Here is a 7,722-nt window from a genome sequence, read left to right on the forward strand (position 1 = left end):
TCTACAGTGCTGTTCACCCGCTTAATATAGTAGGATATGTATGTCATTCCAATCTTAATTGTGACGAAATTTTTTTGTTCGTGGTTTTAGGTGTGTGATTCTAATTAAATACAGTCCTGCATGTTTCAGGCATGGATATTATGGAAGGAAGGTACAGTTCTAGAATTAATGGATCCAGCATTAGGTGATTAATGTATCAAAGATCAATTGTTAAGATACGTTCATGTTGGTCTACTATGCGTGGGAGAAAATGCAGCTGATCGGCCTACCATGTCAGATGTCGTATCTATGTTGACAAATCAAAGCACACCGTTGCCATTACCTGCAAAGGCAGCATTTTTCACAGGAAGAAATGTGGTTGAAGGTGGTTCGAGTGGAAAAAAATCAGAAATTCTTTAATCAAATGAGTTATCCAATTCCATTGCTGTACCGCGATGAAGTTGCATACTATTACGTTTATGGTTTGCCTGATTTTTTACTCGCTTTTGTATGTATGGTGGAACTAATTAAGTTCGAGAATTACTTTTTCCAAACAAACTAATGTACCTGTGGAAAGATCAACTATAATAGCTGTTGGCATTGTGTGCTTTCTGTTATCTTCTGTAAAACGTTCAGTTATATATAATTCAACAGGTGAAATATCGAGACGAGCAGTACTTCATTCAACACGAGCAATACCTTTATGTGTTTAAACAATCTAACTGATCAAGATGAGCAATACTTTTATGTGTTTAAAGAATCCAACTGATCAAGACGAGCAATACTTCATTCAAGACGAGCAATACCTTTTGGAAAGTATATAGATTTACCAAAAATACTGACATCAGTTGAAATATCAGGTGAAATATCGATGATGTCACAGAAAAAATAAATTTACATCAAGGAATTATTGAGTGCATAAACTGAACTGAGAACTTCTATTACAAAAACGTAACAAACTTTTTACAGGGAACACAAAGTTACGTTGAACATCAGATAATTGTAGTTGATGTGCCCCTGAGAAAACAGCTTAGTGACTAGTGAGTTAGCTAGCTACCTTCTTCCCAGGCACAAGGTCTTAAATCAAAATTTATTTTCCAGATCAAGCATCTTTACACCTATGGAAGCAAGTATATTGAGGACACCAGACATGTTAGAACTATACTTTCATCTTCCACTTACTTCAACCTCTTTTCTTCCTGTAAAAACTGCTGGCCTTGTTGGTAAGGGTAATGGCGTGCTTTCATTTGTCAACATAGATATGACATCGGACATGGTGGGCCGATCAGCTGCATCTTCTTCCACGCATAGCAGATCAACATTGATGCATCTTATCAACTTATTTTCAGTACATGAATCGCCTACCACTGGATCCATTAATTGTAGCCATGCACCATCTTTCCATAACCCCCAAGCCTGAAATAAGCTTATATTCATTTAGGATATCAGATTCTCTAAGTCTCACTTCAAAGAGGAAACATTTTAATCATAGAAAGATTTTATTTGACAAACATATCCTACTACACTAGTTAAAAAAAACCATTGCGGGACAAAACACACACTATCGCGCAAAGTGACTTTACGTGACGAAATTTTAAATTTCATCGCGCAAAGTCTTGCGCAATGCAATTTTGTTCGACAATACACATATCATCACGCAAAGTCACATTGTGTGACAAAACTTTAAACTTCATCGCGCAAAGTCTTTACAAAAATAATTTTTTTTTTTTAAATCTTTGCATGACGTAATCCAAATATTTTGTCGCCTAAACCAATTTATTTTTGTTTTTTATTTAATTTTATATTATAAAATTTAAAATATAGTTATTTTCATAAGTTTTTATTATTTTTTAAGAACTTTGCGCGCCTAAACCTTGTTCACTTATTTTCTATTTATTTTTATATTTTATATTGTTAAACTAAATTATTTTTTTATTTTTTATTATTTTCTTTGTGCGACGAATACACATTTGGTCGCCTAAACCTTATTTATATTTTAAATTGTAAAATAAAATTATTTTCTTTTTTATTATTTATAAAAATTATTTTTATAAATTTTGCGTGACGAACCAATATTTCGTTGCACAAAATCCTTAAATTTGGGCCGGGAGGCAAAAATGGGATGCGGGATTTTTTTGACTTTGCGCAACCAATCCTTCGTCATGCAAAACTCTAAAAATTTGGGCGGGCGCCAAAAATGGGATGCGGGAAATTTTTTTTCAGACTTTACGTGATCAATATTTCATCGTGCAAACTTGTATCCTTCGTTGCACAAAGTGATACGATTTTTAAAACCAAAATAACTCCTCCCAATTTCTTAATGTCTTTCTCTATTCTCTTACCTCTCCTTTCTCTTTCCATCTCCCAAAATCCGACCATCTCTCTCACGCTCACTCCTCTCACTCCTCTCACTTAATCTCTCTTCTCTCTCTCTTCACTATCTCTCACTCTCACTCATTCTCTCATCTCTCTCTCACTATCTCCTCTAATTCCTCACACTCACTCCTCCCTCTCGTTCTCACTCACTCTCAATCTTGCCAAAAGGTATATTCTCCCCAAATTTTAATTTTTTTTCATTAATATGTGTTTTTGTAGTTAATTTTGAGTTTGGTGAAGGGTTTGGGGTCGAGTATTGGGTGAGGGGTGGAGTTTGGGGTCAGATATATTTGGGGTATACCAATTTTAGGGGAGATTATGCAATTTTTTTGGGTATTATTTTATGTTGTTTTTTTTGGTTATTTGACATTTTTTTTTTGTAGGGAATCGTCGAGACTTTGACGGCTAAAGTTGAGGATTAAGACGCTATCAAACCATATCCCCCTCCACTACCACCACAATAGACTTGTATTAGGATTTTATTATTGGACTTTGTTAATTTATGTGTACATTTTGAATATATATAGGATAAGTTGATGACTATTTTTCATGTGTAATTTTATTTTGAATATGTCAATTTAAATTAAAGTAATTAAAAAAATAAAATCATACAATAAAATTAAATTAAAAAAGTAAAAATTCGAAAAATCTTGCGCTACCAAATATTTTGTCTCACAAACAATTAATATAATTAAATTAATATAAGATAAATAATACAACAAAATGTCAAAAACCTTGGGTGACAAAATATTTCATCGTGCAAAATATTAAATTAAATTAAATTAATTAAAAATGTAAAAAACAAAAATCTTTGTGCGACAAAGATTAAGTTTCGTCACGCAAACCCTATTTTCACGAGCTTTGCGCGATGGACCATGCGCGACCAAAATTTTGTCGCACAAGGTTTTGCGCGATGCAATTGTACTTTGCGCAACAAATTTATTTCGTCGCGCAAAATGTTTTTTGTAGTAGTGTATGTTGAGCATGCGATCGGCATTGTAGAAACTATTATTTTTCATTTGAGTTATAATCCCAAGCATTAAAATTCCAAGGCTATAGAAGTCAGATTTTGTAGGAAGGTTTCCCCTATGGCATACTCATGAAATATGTAACCACTGCAAGTATAAAAAAAACACGATTTAATTTGTAAATACATAAATGCATGATTAGTAATAAGAATGCACTTCTTATTTATAACTAATTATTATGTTCCAAAAATCCTATTTGTGTTTCCTTCGAGTTAGTGAAATCATTGCCACACCAAAGTCAGAAATTTTGGGGTTAATATTTTCAGCAAGTAGTATGTTACTAGCTTTGAAACCTTACCTTATAAACGGGTCCAAACCACAAAAGTTGAACAAGGTTTGTATGTCAAATTTTAGATATGAGTATCAATTTAGTTTTAAACGATCCAACATTCTTTGCACCAAACATCTTTGTCATCCACCACTTGTTAGTGAATTATTGTAGGCGAATTATTAATGGTTTTGTAATTCACTAATCACCACTTTGTTAGTGATTTGTTGTAAGTAAATTGTTGGTGGTTTTGTCATCTACCACTTGTTACTTCTTCTCTTATCAATGTGCGGGCATCCATATGATTGCTATTGCATCAAGATTTTTTTAGTCAAAATTATCTATGAGATTGGCATGATTCTTCACTTAGGCCTCTAAAATTTGAAATCAATAGAAGTGGTCCCTGAATTTGTTCACCATCAATCATTTTGGTAACATTTTTGTTAAATAAGAACCAAAATGACAAAAATATTGTCATTTAACAAATAATGAGGCAAAATAATTTGACAAAAATTGATGATATTTTTGTCATTTTATCCTTATTTAATGGACATTTTTCATGGAATGACCAAAATAATTGAGGGTGGACAAACTTAGGACCACTTTTATTAGTTTCAAATCTTAGGGACCAAAGTCATGAGTTATGCCAATTTTAGAGACCATTTTAATTAGTTAAAAAGCCTTACAATAATTAAGGCTTTTTTTATTAGCACCCCACGTACTGTTGAATACACCACACATTTAAATTAGATATTAAATGACTTATACACTTTACTATGCAATGCCAATTTTGACCTTATTAGGTTTTTTTTTTTTAAAAAATTCTAAATAAACCCCAAATCACTTTTAACGTATTATTTATCTATTTTTTTTGTCTTCCCAACAAATGCAAGCAAAATGATGAAACTGCCAGATTAGAACTTGAATGGAGTGCGCAGAAATTAACGATATTTCCTTATGTATGTCGTCTCACGGCATAACCCCAATTTAAAGAAATGATAATAGTAATAAAATGGCTAAACACAATCTCTGTTCTGTAATTCAACACCAATAAATAAATATGTTTTTTTTTTCATACATCTGAAAATGCAATGAAACTACATTAACATTCAGCTACGTTTTTGCCAATTTGGGTAAAGTCCTAGTGCCATTCACATTACAAGAGACCCTCTGACTGTTCTCCTTTCCCTTGCTGCTTTTACCCTAAAATTTTTGTCATTAAACCTCAGCGTATTACCTCGTTTGCCACCTTTAACAGAGTCTCAGCAGCCACATCTTCCTCCAATCTTGATTGTGACTAAGTATTATAAGACGTGAAGAATGTGGGGTGTATAAAAAATATGGAGTGTACATGGAAAATGTAAGGTGTATGTTGAGAATGGGGTGGAAGGGTAATATGGGAAAGTAAATATGGTGTATTACGATAAATTTTAATTGAAAAAGTAAATGTGGGGTTCATTAAGTATGTATGTGGGATTTATTCAACAATATGTGAGGTGTAAATATAATAAGCCATAATTAAGGTTTTTCATTTTATTTTCCCTCAATGATTTAATTTTGTCAAACATATTTTTTATTGATATCATGAATCACGTGTACCTCGTTGTCCTTTTCTTTTTCACTTATTCACTTTACCCAGAAGAGAACGAAAATTCTCGTCGACATCATCTTTTTTGAGCTAAGAAACTTGATCTGTCTGCATTAAAAGAGAGAGAGAGAGAGAGAGAGAGAGAGAGAGAGAGAGAAAAAAAAAGAAGAAGAGAGAGCTAGGATGGAAAACGGGAGAAAACGGGAGCAAAAAGGAGAAAATAACAGAAAAGAGAAAAAAGAGGTGGATAGAAAGAAAAAGGGGAGGACAGCCAAAAGAGAAAAAGAAGGGGGAAAGAAATAAAAGGGGAGGACGGCCAATAGAGAAAAGGGGAAGAGAGACGGGACACTTGCACAGCCCCATATCGAAAGAAGGGGAGAAAACTAGGATTGGCACTGTCCTGCTCCTTCCCAACGTCCCCAAATCGAATTCGAATCGCGTCGAAGAAGACCCATAGACCCAGCCATCACCGGCCATGGCTGCGATTTTTGCTCGAAATTTTCTAAATGAGCTGAGTTGAGCTCTACCATTATACATGGAATTGAGGTTGCGTCCAATAACTTTATTAGTGTGTGGCTATATTGCTTTTAGAAGGATTGAAATCCACTTCAGATTTGTGTTCGAGTTTGCAAATTACTCAATTTTATTTTTATTTTTCTCATTAGCTCAATCTACTGGTCCACTTCACAAAAATAAAAAAAAATTGAACGATCTGGATCTTTTTCACTGCACTACAAACCACTTTTTGTAGCATTCAATAAATGCTATAAAAAGTGTTCTATATCATTTTCTTAAATGCTATAGTAGGCCTATAGTAGGCCATGCTATAGAAAGCTTTACTGGTAAATTGATGTTTGATCTCTTGAACTATAATTTTAGTTGAAATTGATTCCTTAAACTATTTTTTTGGTAAATTAACCCCTTAAACTATTTAAAATCGGCCAATTAATCCCTTGCCATTAGATTGTGGAATCAATTCCGTCAAATTCAAGGGCAAATTAGTCATTTCATCATCAATTATTACTTGTCAATTATAACCACCAATAAAATTTTGACATATGGACACAGAATAATTCAAAAACATATAGCATAATGAGAAAACATAAAAATAAAAAAAATAAAAAAAATAAAAAAAATAAAAACCGAATAGTTACATAACGGACCATCTCACATTGTCATTACACATTATTTTGTCTTCACATGTCATAATTTCATTAGTGATTATAATTGAGAAGTAAGAATTGATGAAGAAAAGACTAAATTTCCTTTGAATTTAACGAAATAGTGGGAAATCTACTGATAAGGTGTCAATTGGCTAATTTTTGATAGTTCAAGGGGTTAATTTACTGAAAAAAATAGTTCAGGAGGCCAATTTCAAGGGGTCAAATAGCATTTTATTCAAGTTTTCCACCTGCAATAGCATTTTTCAACTGCCATAAAGAAATTGCTATGAAATGTTTTTCATAGCATTTGGCGACATATATAGGAAACGTCTATTACATTTATGACATACATTGTTATACGATCAAATATCACTTTGAAAACACTAACTAGACCAAGAACTTTTTCTTTTATTACAAATCACCAATGTCATAACATCATTCAAGCAATTACAACCATACGATATCTCAAATTTTTATACAAAGAGAATTGAACTAAACGAATATAACCATATACTCAAATATTCATATCAGCCCTTTTAACCATTGCAACAGCTCCATTTTCATCTTGCGTAATAATATAAATCAAAAGTTATCCAATGATGAAAATACCTCAAATAGACCACACATAATCAACATAAACAGACATGTTCCGCTCAACGAAAGTTGAATTAAAAGGGAAACAACCAGAACAAAACTCCAAGAGTTATTTAAACAAGAAGCAGAGATTGTAAATAGACATGCCACTAAGGTCACTCAACATAAAAATACCAACTACGTAAAACCCTAATACATTATGACTTGTAACCAGAGATTGAAAATAGATATGCCAACATATATATGAATTTAGAACAAGAATCAAGTTTTGGTGATTGCATACCTCTGAAAATATGTTATTCGAATCTAGTTCGATCATCCAGTTAGAAAGACCTAGCAAATCGGAGAGCAAAGAAAGGTAAACATGTGACCATTAATAATGATAATAAACGCCACTCACTAATATATATTCATCTCCAAGACTACCAGTTTCTCTTGCACAACAGTGGCTCTGCAAAAGAATCGAGTTTCTGCACAGTACAAACGCAACAGTTTATTTCCTTTAAAGTTGATGCGGTCTTGTTTACTAACCAATTTAATTCACATAAGCAAGACAATACATATAGCTAAAATTAGCTAGTTTGTCAAACAACATATTTACGTGCGTGAAACATGCGTACCTCCAATCTTAAGAAACCTTACCCAAAGTTGTGTGCGTGTATGTTTCAGTGGTACAAGTGGTCCTTCTGTCTTGTTCTACATCTATTTTGTTGATTGGTTATCTTC

Source organism: Malus sylvestris, chromosome 10 (genome assembly GCF_916048215.2).
Source record: "Malus sylvestris chromosome 10, drMalSylv7.2, whole genome shotgun sequence".
Taxonomy (NCBI): domain Eukaryota; kingdom Viridiplantae; phylum Streptophyta; class Magnoliopsida; order Rosales; family Rosaceae; genus Malus; species Malus sylvestris.